Genomic DNA, 13,196 nt, shown 5'->3' with positions numbered 1-13,196 from the left:
CTGCCAGCACAGAGCTGTCTTAGCCTTTCTCTGTGGTGTGTTTGTACAGCGTGTAGCACAGTGACATCTCCATTTCTGCCGGGCTCATTGGTCACATAAACATCTCAACAGCGTTGTGCTGCGTAGTTGAAGTGTGACCCTGGTCCCTAAAGGGACTCCATGCTCTTTGCTCCAAAGGGCCAAACAACTCGCCACTGATGATTTTCTGGTTTGAGTTAAGTTTTTTGGTTCCCTCCTCCTCAACACCTTTGCTGGAGTTTTACAGGGGTGTTTGGAGTGGCTGCTGCCCCTCTTTTTCCCCTGTAGGTCTGCAGGTATCAGTCTCTGCAGAGGATGCTACATATCAACCAGGCTGCAGTTCAGTGTGCGATGAGGTTTCCTCACCAACATCACATCGCATCGCATCACATTACATCACATCACATCAATCACATCACATCCAGCTCCAGACGACCATCTGTTTTCACTGAGGCTTCTGGAAGGGCGTGGCTCCTCCCTACCATAGCCCAGTTTCTTTAAACGTCCTGCAAGGCTACGGATTACCAGTCCCCTGCTGTCTGTGTTAAGCCTGGTGCCTAGGAAGAACATTACCCCTCCCTCTGAAGTGGTGTCTGCTTTCTTTGTTGCTTCCTTCAATAAATGAGGATCAGAGAAAAGAGCTAAATTAGAATAGGCTGACATTTAACCATCTTGGGGATGGGGGGAAATACAGCCACCCTTTTTACTGCTGCGTGCTAAGGAGGAGACCGTACATCCTGAGTGATTGCTGTGAGCGAGGCAGCACTAAGCAGCCAAGTGGCCCCTGCTGAGTGTACCCCATGATGTGGAGCAGGAAAGCGAGGGATGCCGTGCGGAGGGTGGTAGGCAGGTCTTCGATCACCAGCCAGGCTGGGAGTCAGAGGGCTGGGGATGGCAGGGGCTGTCAGCAAACACACACCCGCTCAGGTAGCATGAAGTGGGTGGCAGGGGTGTCAGCAAACACAGCGGTAGGCTGGGGACAGAGGTGTCTTATTTATTCCATTGGAGTGGAGGGACATAAAGGCAGGAGGTGAAGGGCAGAGCATATCGGCTCAGTCAGCAGCTCACGACGGATGTGCGTGTGTGTCCTTGTGGTGTGCATGTGCCCAGCAGGAACACACAGGGTGCCTGCATGTATTTACGTGGAGCTCTCTCTTCATCTGCAACATATATTTGCCTGTCTGTCTGTCTAGCTGCAATATACAACATACGTATACAGGGGTGGTGGTCTGTGTGCATGCATGGCTGTCTGTTCATTCTCCTGCTGTCTCTCTGTCCATCCCTAAGTGGAGGACCTGGTCTGCTATGGATTGTAACTTCCACGCGTGTCGCCCCATCAGTGCCCCTGCCAACTGCCCCTGCAAACACTCTCCTGCAAGCCTGCAAGATCTGAGCTACCCGACAGCTCTCTCTGCACAGCTCCTGGGGAAGGGTTTTCTCCTCCTGTCTGGACAATAGTAACTAATTAGAAAGCAGGAAATGAAAAAAATATGATCAGTGTGGCACTGGGCCTTTCTGAGAGGCACTGAAAGTGTGATAGAGGGAGATCAGCAGCCCGGGGTCACAGGGATCTGGAGCAGCCCTGAGCCCTCGACTGAGACAGGGTGGCTCTTGCTGGGAGGCGAGAGAAGAGGGCAGCAGGGGATCAGCAGGGGAAAAGCTCTTTAGGTTAGATCAGGTGAGAGCACAGCTTAGGGCTCGCAGGAAAAGCCAACTAGACGGGACTACCCTGTCTGTTTTGGTTGCTGCTGCCAGCCCAGCTGCTGGCAGAGCTCGGCCAGGCGTAAGTGGAGGCTGACTGCTCCCCTGTCCTCTGCGACCACCTGGGAACTGCTGCATGCTCCCATGGCATCCCCCCAAAAAGGTGCCTGGGATCCCAGCATCCCCGACCAGCTGTTACAGGGGCTGGGAGAGGTGAAAGGGGATGGATGGCAGCTGCTTCTGCCCCCTTATTCTGTGATGTGGGGTGCTCTAGTCAGGGGGGCAGATGGATCTCATGCTTAAACACTCCAAGTTTCCCTCCTGGCTGAGTCGCAGAGGCACAAAAAGCTTAGAGCTGGACAGATTGGCCACTTACAGGAGTCCTGACATTCAACTCCCACTTGTCATGCTCATGAAAAGCAACTGCTGAAAGGGAAATGAGCTTTTAAGGGTTATTTTGACTGCAGGAGCCTCTATCATTGCAAGTGCCAGCGCTTCCTTGAACTCAGAGCGGTCTGTAGCACAAGCACAGCCTTTTATCTTAAATCAGCATTTTCCCCCCGCCTTTCAGATCTTTCCAGTTCACTAGTGATGTTCTCCCAAACCCGTCTGCTGAACGGTGTGCTGCAGAAGGGGAGATGCTGGCTGCAAATCCCCAGGTCATGGAGAGATGGAGCGCGACAACCTCCTTCCTCCGCTGGGGCTGGGACATGGTGTCCGGTGGCTGCTGTGCAGCAGTATCCTTACGGAGACAAATTTTGGGACCGAAGTGGGACAGTTTCATTGTCGCTAGATGGCACCGCACCCCCTTGCAGGAGAAAGTGCGGGTGCTACAGTGAGGAGGGGAAAAAACATCCCCTGCCAAGCAAGCGTTGCAACCAAACCTCGGTCTCCCTGCACGCAGGATGGGGGGAGCCCACTGTTTTCTGCCCTCTCCTTCATCTCCTCTCCTTGCTTTGAAAATTCCCCATGGATAGAGGTTGAAATGAATACAGAATAGAAAGGGGAAGGGGGAGGAGGGAATTAAATGCATTTTGGAGGCTGTCTGGATGCTCTGTAATTTGCAGTCACGTCAGGCTCCCATTTCATCTTTGCTCTGCACTGAGGTAACATCCTCGTGTGCCCTTCAGCTGAAAGCACTGAATAATGGAGCTATATTAATACATACATGCACAAGCATATGTAAGTGTGCGAGCTGGGGGAACGGCATGCCTGCCCCTCTTTTCTCTTTCTTGGCCATGATTTTCCTCTCTCATGGCCAAAATTCATCTAGAAGTTGTTAATTTTTAAACCCAGAGTACTTAGGAGACTCTACCTGCAGCGAATTAGCTAATGCCTTCTCCTTTTTAATATTAAAGGACTCAAGCTTTCAACTATTTCCCTTTGGGGAAAATGGTTCCTTGATTTACCATATTCCTTCCTAGGAAGTATTTTGTTCTATCGTGTAAGTCTTCCACTGCTCAGTTTAATCTCATTACTGCTAACTGTAGCTGCTTGGACCTCTTTAATTAGTGACTTGGTGACGTCTTTGGTGGCAGCTTCCTGCGGATCATCTGATATCGTCAGCGTGGCTGGGGATGTAGCCCGGCTGGTTTAGCTGCCTGGGAATGGACTTTTCTAAGGGGTGTAGCAACCTTCCCCTTCAAGCAATGCTCAGAACTCCAGCACTGTCTCAGAGGTGACTATGCCGTGTCTGTAAGGAGGTCCAACAACCGCTGCTTTGACTTCATGTGTAGTTATTCAGCTCTGAACTGTTGCATGGACATGTGTTTGCTGATAAGCCAAATGCCAGTCAGCAGGGCTATCTTGAACACTGCCAAGCTGTTGTCTTCCATATGACAGTGTCCCAGACCTGAGAACCGTGCTCTGTGCTTAACCTTCCAACATTGTGTGGCTTCAAACCACGCAACACTCTGCCTTCCCCATCCCAGGTCACTGCATTGGCTGGGTGTCCCCTCCTTGGTCCTGGGGAAGGTCTATGGGGCAGTCCCTGGGTGATGGTGAGGAGGGTCCTGTAGAAGACCTGCCCTGGTCACTGCTGGGGTACATGGGGCACTGATGTCTCTCTCACTTCATGGGAATGACGAAGAACAGCACAGGTATAGTCCCGGACGTGTCTTGTCCCAGAAGAGATATGGGACAGCTGGTTCATGGACTTTTTTAGGAAGCATTACAACTCCTGTCTCTGAGCAAATCCAGCACCTACATCAGAGGTAGCTCTCATATTCCCAGCTCCCTGGCTGCAAATGCCTCCCTAGAAGGACCCCACACCATATGAACCCTAGCTCTACCAAAGAAGCTGTGCTGGAGACGACATGAAGTCTTTGCTATTGCAAGGCCTTTGAGTCAGGGGCTGGAGAGCGTTGTAAGGCTCTAAGATAGACCATGATTCATCAAACACCAGCCAGAGGAAAAGATGTTCTTCGTGCTGTAAAAGGCACACTGCAGCTAATACTGTGATCATGTTTAACAAGATAGTATGGTGACTTCACGTGCTTTGATATTAAAAAAAAATCCCAGCAATGCTGTGGAAACTTCAGCTCCTTCATTTGTCTGTGTGCTCATGTAACAGACTTCTTTTCCCATGCAGCTGGGTAATTAAATACAGTGTCTCAAATCCAGGCAGCATGTGATTTTTTTTCCTCTTGTGTGAAAGAAAAGGAAGAAATGGAAAGTAAAGAGAACAAACCCTGGATAGATGGGATATGGGGTCCCTAGATTTCTGATCCAGGCCCAAAGCAGGTAGGATGGTCCCCCTGGTCTCAAATCCACTCATTATGGGATTGCTGGAGAGTTGTTTCTTTCTGCCCCAAATCCACAAAACTTTCCTGACAGTGAGTTTTGGTAAAATTGTACCCTTTCCTATGCAAAGCTTCAGCTTGGATCTCTCACTGTTCACAGATGCCTCTTGCCCTGAAATATCCCTGACCTGCTTTAGTCCCGATGATATCATAGTGTTAGGGATCACTTACATGTCCTATCTTAAGCCAAGGATGACTGTGTCTGATACACCACTGCTGCCAAATCCAAAAAGGAGCCCAGCCAAGACTCCTTAGTTAGGTACAAAGGAACCTCTCCCTTTTCCTATCCTCAAGACTGAGGTGCAGGGAGATATTACTCATCCCAAACTAAACATGGACGCAGTTCTGGCTTGGTATTTAATACCAGCTATTTTTAAATGCTGGGATAACAGCACAGGGAGAGTCAGTGTGGTTCTGTAGACTCACCACTGGCCCAGATCCCAGCTGTGTTGGGATTTGCCAGGTCCATGCAATGGGACCTATCAGGGCTGGAAGGGGTACGACTGCAGTCGTGGGGTCATCTGCTCTCTACACTCTCTATCCTTGGCCACACTCCTGCATGGCCAGTCCTGGCAATACCTACACGATCCCCAGCCGGAATCGCCCGGCCAGTCTCTGCTATGGGATTACACGGGAAATACAACTTCGCGCAAGGATCAAGTAGACCCTTCCCAATTGCAGCTATAGAGCTGGCAGTAGAGTGGCAATGATGGCTGGTAACCAAGATAAATCCAACTCACAGCTTCTGCCTGTGGCTGAGTCATTGGCTGTATCCGGCACCGAGGAGATGATCGCCTGCTTGTTGCGGGACAGCTTCCCTTCCTATGTGGGAAAGACAGTGGGGAAACAGGTAAATTCCCATAAATAGAGGAGAGGAACTGCACAAAGCCCCAGTGTGAGGAAGGCGAGTGCACCAGAGGCTTTCCAGAGGCAAATGTGGCCCTGACATTGCCTCCATGTATTGTGTGTGGTTTGGACTTTTTTCCTGTAGACCTGACCCAGACTTGGCTTTGCTCTATTCTCTCCAAGGACAGTACTTCACAGCTTTTTGGGCCCTCACCTATTTCCAGAGCTAAATGGTTTTTTCTCTACCCATCCTCATTTTTGAGGCAACCATTTCTGGGTCGGGTTTATCCATCCATTTCCTTTACCTGCTTCGACAATGATTTTCATGTCTCAAACCCAGTAATGATTGGTGTTGCCCTTTGCTTTACCCAATGAAGGGACCAGTCCCTCTTGTGGAACAGTAATCAATGGGGTTATATTGTACAGTGGTGAGATGTACATGACCATTTCAGACAGAATCTCATCCATAATTAATATTCCAGGTCATAATGACTTCATGGGACTCTCTTGTTTCCTTGATGTAGGTCTCTCTCCAATCTAGGCTGTCCATTCCTACCAACTCCTTTCTCTCCAGGAAAAGGATGATAGCAAGGAATAGTTTGTTGAACATATGACCTGTGGCCCTGATAACATTAAATTGCCCAGAGCTGGATAAGATTAGAGATAAACTACGTGGGACCACAGAGACAAAGATGGGTGTCTGGATTGAGAAGAGAGTAACAGGGCTGGAAACATGTTTAAGCCATAGGTGATATTATGAATTTGTCCTTGCTTGTCGATGTTGCCTGGCTCCAGGCATCGTTAGCTGCTTGCATGAACTGGCACTAACTTCCATTTCCAGCTCCTTTGGTGCTTTAGTATTTAATAGCAGACTCAGGTCTTTCTTTCGCTTGTCACAGCACATGGTACCCCTTTTCCACTGGACACTGTGGCATTGCAGAACCTGGCCCGAGGGAGACACAGCATGTGTTTGAGGGTCTGGTGGTGTGTCTGCCAGCGTTTAATAATACAGAAAGAGAGGTGGCCTCCATGCCGCAGGGAGGTGATGTGCCAAGGGGTTTTCTGCGGTAGGCTCTGTTGCTCACCCTCGCCACATCTCGGAGCAAGCTCTATCCTGATGGTAGCTCTGATGTCACAACATGGCTCCCCTGTAAACCTGCTCCTCCTTCACTAACCATGGAAGGTTAGGCTTCCACGGGGCACCCCCCATGCCCAGGGATTGGCATCAGTGGATGACGAAGCACCACCATGAAGCCCAACCACTTATAAGGATGATTCTGGACACCCAAAGAAAATAAATTTCCAGGAGCTTTCGAAGAAGAGCACCTACTAACCTTTGCAGGAGACTCCTTCCATTTGATGGTGGCAGGACTCCATTGTGCCTTCCTCTGGATGCTCTGAAGAGAGGAAGGGAAGGATGGGTCTTTATGGGGTTTGGTCTCCATGCTCAGGGGTTGGATTGTTGTCATGATTCTGGCATCAGTCTCCCTCTTCCTCAAAATGCCATTGGGAGACGGTGTCCTGAGTGGAGCAAAATGTAAACTCTTACACCGTGGAGTGGTTTTAGGAGTGTCAAAGCTGGCCAGGAGTCCTCTGAGGTTCCTTGCTGGGGCACTGATGTTAGGGATGGGAAGATCCTCCATGGACTTGCTCGAGCACATGTCACTGGGATGGCTTTGAGATAAGGCATGTTTTTTCCCCATTGGACTGACATTAGTTTGTGATAGATATCTTCTCTCCATGAGCTAAAAAAACCCAAACAAGCATAAAAATAGACTCATATATAACTTCAATAATAAGTCTTCTGAAATTTTTTTTTCCCGCTCTTTTACTCCAAGCATCACATCTGTTGACCTAACTTTTTGGGATGACATGTCCCATCACTGTCTGCTCTATGGTCTCTGGAGTAAATGTCAGGGACACGATCTAAACACATTCTAGCCCTTTTTGAAGTGTGGGAGAAGTTTCTGTCTTGCCTGTTTCCAGTGAAACTTCCTGATTTGTACATGGTCATGCAAGGAAGCCTTGGAGTAGAAAAAATATGACCACTGGTTGTCTTCACTCTTGGATGGTTGTCTTATCCCCATCTCCATCCTCTTCCTCTAGGAAATTGTGTTTCCAAAGTCAGGAAATCCCCCTCTCTATCATTTCATAGGAAACCGCCAGTTTCATGTTAAAAACCTTGACTGGAAATAAAAATTTTCAGATTCTGACTTTTTTTAATGAGGTGCAATTCAGCTTTCTCTGGTCAGTGGGAATCAACCCTGTCTTCAGCAGGGAAATTGGATGAAGTCCAGAGTATCTGGCTTCCAGTGTGTGATTTTATCATTGTTATTCCAGGTTGTAAGAGGCCCTTATCACAAAGCAGGACCCAACAGGCAAATACAGAGCCGAGAACTGCACCTTATGCCAATAAGTTTGCAATCAAAATATGATATAAGGGACACTGGTAGGTGAGAGGTGCACCTTTGCCATGATGTGAGAATAGTAGTCACAGCTTCTAGTTAGGGTAGAATTCAGTTTAAGATGCTGAAATGTAGATATCTAAATGTAGCTGTGAGCAAAATCTACTCGTGAACTTGATGTCTAAGTCCCATTACAGTCAAAAGTGCCAAGAAAGTGATATCTAGGGTAGAATGACAGAAATTTGAGATACATGGGGTAACCCCCAAAGCCTCCAGCTACTGGTGCAGAAGGGCAGAGGTGCCTCAGTGTCATATCTCTCAGTCCAGTGTGGCTGTCTGGATGCCTTAATGACTTCCTGTGTCTTTGCCTCAGGCTAGATCCTTCCCTCACTTCCTAACCAGTGCTAAATCCTCTGCCAGGTCCTACATCTCTTGATGGTCTTCCATTAGGCTCTACCCCCTACAATCTATTCACTCCAGAGCAATCTGAATGTTATATATGAAGCTTTCGTCCCATCCTGGAGCATCTCATATGTGTCAGTCCATCTGTACATACTAAAAGGGAATTGGATCTGACCTGCCCTGAGATGTCCTCAGAACGGCACCAGATATTGCAAAAAATGCTAGGTTTTTGTTTGTCTTTCATTGCCAAGAACTGGAGCATTATGTTGTTAGGATGTGCTCTGTCCCACCTACTCTGAGCCTTTGGCTCTCACCTTGGGATGTTCTTGCTTTGACATGCTGCTTTCACAGTCCAGGATGCTCTGGTACCTGCAGAGAAGACAGGAGATGGCACCTCAATCCCTTTTTAGACTGACTGTATTTTCCCATATAATAGCCAGGCTCTTTCTGCGTTCCCCTACCCGCTGGAAAATATCAAACCCAACAGACTTCAAAAGCAATCTTGAAGAGTGAGAGACATGTGAAAAATCCCCCAAAGAAGACTGCTTTTAGGTCTAATGGATTAGTTCAGTGCAGTGCAACTAGATCCAGCGTGAGCCCTCTCCTCCCAAGCTCCTGGAGGACCCTGTCTCTCCACTGGTGGAGGATGTGCTGGGGGGTTATATTGGCTGAAAGCGGTGTATTATTGCACTTCGCTGCTACGTGGCTTGCAACTGAAGTCAGGCTTTCCAGAAGGTCAACATATTGTTTATTTATTCAGCTTTAACCTAATGTAAAGGGATTTATCAAGTCACTACCTGACCTAATGTAACACCAGTGATGAGTGAGACCTTTGCAGAAGAAACCACCTTCCTTCTCTTCCTTGCTGTGGGGGGTGCACTTTCAGCTTTCTCCAAAGACTCTGTCAGATAGATGACTATTTACAATGAAAACTGACCAAGTTTGGGATATTCGGAACTAAACTGTCCCAAGGGGAAGTTCCAGAGGCAGTCTTGGCAGCTGCTCTGTCACTCTTAGGTTGAGGGAGATGTACTTTGGGTTCTGTTGCTAATCTTATTTGTCTCACTGTTGGCAGCATTGTGGTCTGATCTCAGTTATGGGTTGCAACCAGAAAAGAAATTAGCCCTTAAAGGGCTTGGGTTGAAATGTGACTCTCCCTGGAGCATTTTGGTTAGAAACAGTTGAGAGAAACCAGGAGGGGATGAGATGCCCATACCCTTCTTGTCTCCCCAGCAGCTCATCTCTCCTGCATTTGCTGGTTTCCCTCGTGGCACCTTAGAGACTATCAAGATTAAAAGCTTTAATTTTCCGTCTGGGAACGCTCCAGTCATTGGGGTCGAGGGCAGATTCCTCTGTGTCATTGTATTTGGGGAAGTTTGTTGAGTGGATTTGGCTTTTAAATCAGGACTACTTCTCTTCCAAGACTAAATAATGCATTAGTAATATATAATGGCTAAGAGCACTTATGGCAGAGAAGTACTCGCCTCTAGCTTGAGACCTGACACGCTGGGATGCTGTGTTTGGGAAAGACCTTATCTGAGTGAGGTTTGTTTATTATGGAGGTGGGAGAGGGAGAGTCCACCCTGGAACCCCCCAGATCTAAGGTGAAATGTAGATTAACCACCCACCAGGCAACCAGTTCAGAGACGGACACAGATTTTCTCAGAGGAACTGCTCTGCGCTCTGGACTGCTCCTTGGAGAATGGCACAGAAAAGGAAAGGACTGAGCTGGCCTCAGCTTCTCAGCTTTTTCCATGTTCTCCGTCTGCTGGCATTGGAGCAAGAGAGCAAAGGTTATGGTGCTGGATGTGAAGATCCAGGGAAAAGACGCCAACAATTAGTGCATCCATCTCCACTCAGGCGATCGGTGCATCAGTAAAGGGCTGTGGAACAAGTGCTGCCTTCACTGATACATCTGCAAACCTCATCACATAAATTCACTTTTGAAAAAATAAAATAGGGTTAAAGAAGACACAATTTAAATTAAATTACTCCTAATGCAGGGAATGGGTCTTTTCCACCTCTGCCTACCACTTTTCTCATTCTCTTAGATCACCCAGTTCATCTCTGTGACAGGGAGAGGGAAAGAATCTGAAGAAGAATTAGCTTTAAATAATTTAAAACTTATTTGATGGAAATTTTGCATATGCGTCATTGGTCAGCATATTTTTATGTTTCCAATGTTGCATAGACCTGAACCAGCTCTGAATTCAGGCAGTAACTGGAGAACTAAGCACCTCTTGGCCTCTTCTGCCAAAAATGTTTTTGTTTTCCAGGCTTCAGAAATGCACAGCAGAAGTCTCAGGCATTGGATTTGCAGTGACTGATCTGACACTTGGAAGTACATTAGGTCATCTGGGGTTCATTTTCCGAATTTAGACAGAGCTCTAGGGACCTACAAGCTATATGTAATTGCTTTTTAATTACTGATGCAGACATTTGAACTATGGGATTATTAGATACTTGTATTTAGATTTTGAAAGTACTTGTTTTAAAAGCCATGTTGCTTGCAAAATACGTTTCATAAGTGATTTCTGTTGCACTGGCCTGAGCGTTGGGCTGTGCCCAGAGCCATTGTCCACCCATGTTTGGGTGTCTACTTCCAGATGCACTCAAGGGGGGCAGATTTTCTGGGAGATAGGGTTGTCAGTCAGCAGTTTATGAATCTCTGCCTCCCCTCTCATGGCTTTAAGACATCTGAAATCAAAACCAAAGGGAGAGAGATATATTTCTCACCAGTTGCTTTAGAAATGTCCTTTTTTTTGTTTTCCAGGTCATTTCCCATGATGTTAGAGAAGAGACAGATTTTTTAGATTACAGGCTCCCACCTCCCACAGTCCAGGGATTGTTTCCCATTTTTGCGGTGGTGTCTAACATTAAACAATTCCAGGTGAAGAGCCCTCGAGGGATTTACTCTGTGGCCGAATGAGCCTGTTAGGAGGGAAGTGTTCCCTGATTTTCCATTTATATCCCCCCTTTTCCTTAAATACAGTACAGGCAGTCGATGGAAATACTCTTCTCAGCCCACCCTGAACAGTTCCCACAATCAGCACAGCATCCCCCAGTTGCTAAGGGTTTACAAGATTTTTCTGATATTAATTCATTCCATCTTCTGTGATCTGGGAGGGTTTTTGTGTAAAATCACTTACATGCTAGAGCGCTTTCCTCCACCCAAGATCTGCCATTTGATAGTCTCCTTGGGGCTCTTCAGTACCACGCTTCTGGCTCCTTCCTCTCCCCCTTCTTTACAAGACAGGAGGCAAAGTCCCCTGGCAAAGCTGCGATTAAATATTAAAAGCTGATGTGGGAATGGGGATGGTGTGAATTGGAGAGCTGGCACTGAAGAGCAGAGGAGATGAAGCCTCCTCCCTGCTCCTCTTAGTCTGTCACCAACTATTGAGGTCTCATTCTTCCCGATATGAACACCGGGTAAATTCAAATCCCAGCTGGGGCACCAATAGCCATCTAGACCCAAAGCTAGATTCTGATTTAGGTGGAAATCTGCTGGAATCCATCTCCCCACCTTGTCCCAAGTGGAGCAGAAATGAGCTCCTCTGCATGGGGATTTTTAAGCGGGTGCTTCTGGCACAGGTCATATATTCATCTCCCAAATCAGAGAGCTTTTTCAGCTCAGCTTGTGGTCCCCTGTGGCTGTGGCTTCGCCAGGGAGGTTTTGCCTGAGCTGCAGGAGACAGCATCTCCGCGGGGTGCTAACAGCTCTGGGGAATACACTGCTCCTCCTGGCAAAAATGAAAGGTGGGCCAGGCCTTAAAGGAGGCAGGGTGCAGATGAAATAGATTGAAATACTTCACTATTAAGGGCGAGAAAGGGCAGGACTGTCTGTGGGGATCCAATTTAGGCAACGTCTAAGTCTGATTAAAGTCAGAGTTTGGCAAAGGTAACCTCTTAGCCCTCTCAAAAAGCATCACGGCCACAAACAGCTGCTTTTGCACCTAACAATAACTGGGTTTCTATGAAGTTCTTTTTGGGGATTTATTCTGCGCATGCTGGAAAGTTGACCAAGCAACAAAACCAGTGCACGAATAAGAGCAGATAACAGTGTGTTGGTTTATAATGAACAAGAAGGGCTGCATTTGACATCAAAAGCTGGAAAATCATTTACCCAGAAATGCCTAAGCCAAGCAAGAAACCTTTGACACGAGGAGCGAGCGAGTTAGGGCAAAGCAGAGATACGGATAAACAAACTGGCTGTCCCTGTCATTGCTTTACAAAATAATAACTTGCACTTCTCCATATGTTCTGCTTCAACTCTTACTGAAACAAAAACTCTTTATCAAGCTTTTATTCCAGCACCTAAAAACAACTGAGAAACATTAATGATTTTAATTCCCTGTCCTGTGGGTACAGTGAGTCTGATTTCATATGGTAGACTCTTCTCATGCTATCAGTCATGTTCACTGCAGCAGTGCCTAAGGTCCAGCCTAGAGCACAGCCCCGGCTTTGTACATACTCAGATTTGTGCCAGACTTGAACCCTTCACCCTTCTCCTGTGCTCCCAGGGTCTCTCTGACCTGCTGGATGTTTCCCACTGAACCAGATTCAGTTCTTGGAGGATTTTGTAGGATGCCCTGCACCGTAATGGGAAAATACCAGTGACTTCAGTAGCTGCTGGGATATCAAAAGACAAGTCTGATGGAGGCTAGAAGGATTTCGGTTGCATGGGCAGAACAAGGCTCTGAAGCTGGGATGTTTCCTTGTTAGTTATTTAATTTAGAGGAGAAGGATATGACTGACAGAATGAAACAATGAACATTGCAGTCCATCCAATAGTGAGTAATAGAGGCTGCTAAAAGACCCATGAATTATTTTGGGGACTACTGTTATCCTGTTCCTCTCTCCATAAAAAGGCTGCACGGACACAATTCTCTGCATAGCTCCAAGGCACACTTACTAGATAAAGTGTGTTTTGAAACTGTTCTTGCCAGGATTACAGTGCCTTAGGCTGGTTCTTCAGCTGCGGTCTCTGCTGGGGGCCTTGCTCAGGTCACAGTGATTTTAGCCT

The sequence above is a fragment of the Pygoscelis adeliae genome, unplaced genomic scaffold (genome assembly GCF_000699105.1).
Source record: "Pygoscelis adeliae isolate BGI_AS28 unplaced genomic scaffold, ASM69910v1 Scaffold195, whole genome shotgun sequence".
In the NCBI taxonomy this organism is placed as follows: Eukaryota; Metazoa; Chordata; class Aves; order Sphenisciformes; family Spheniscidae; genus Pygoscelis; species Pygoscelis adeliae.
The sequence above is the reverse complement of the archived record's forward strand: the minus strand, read 5'-3'. Positions refer to the sequence as shown.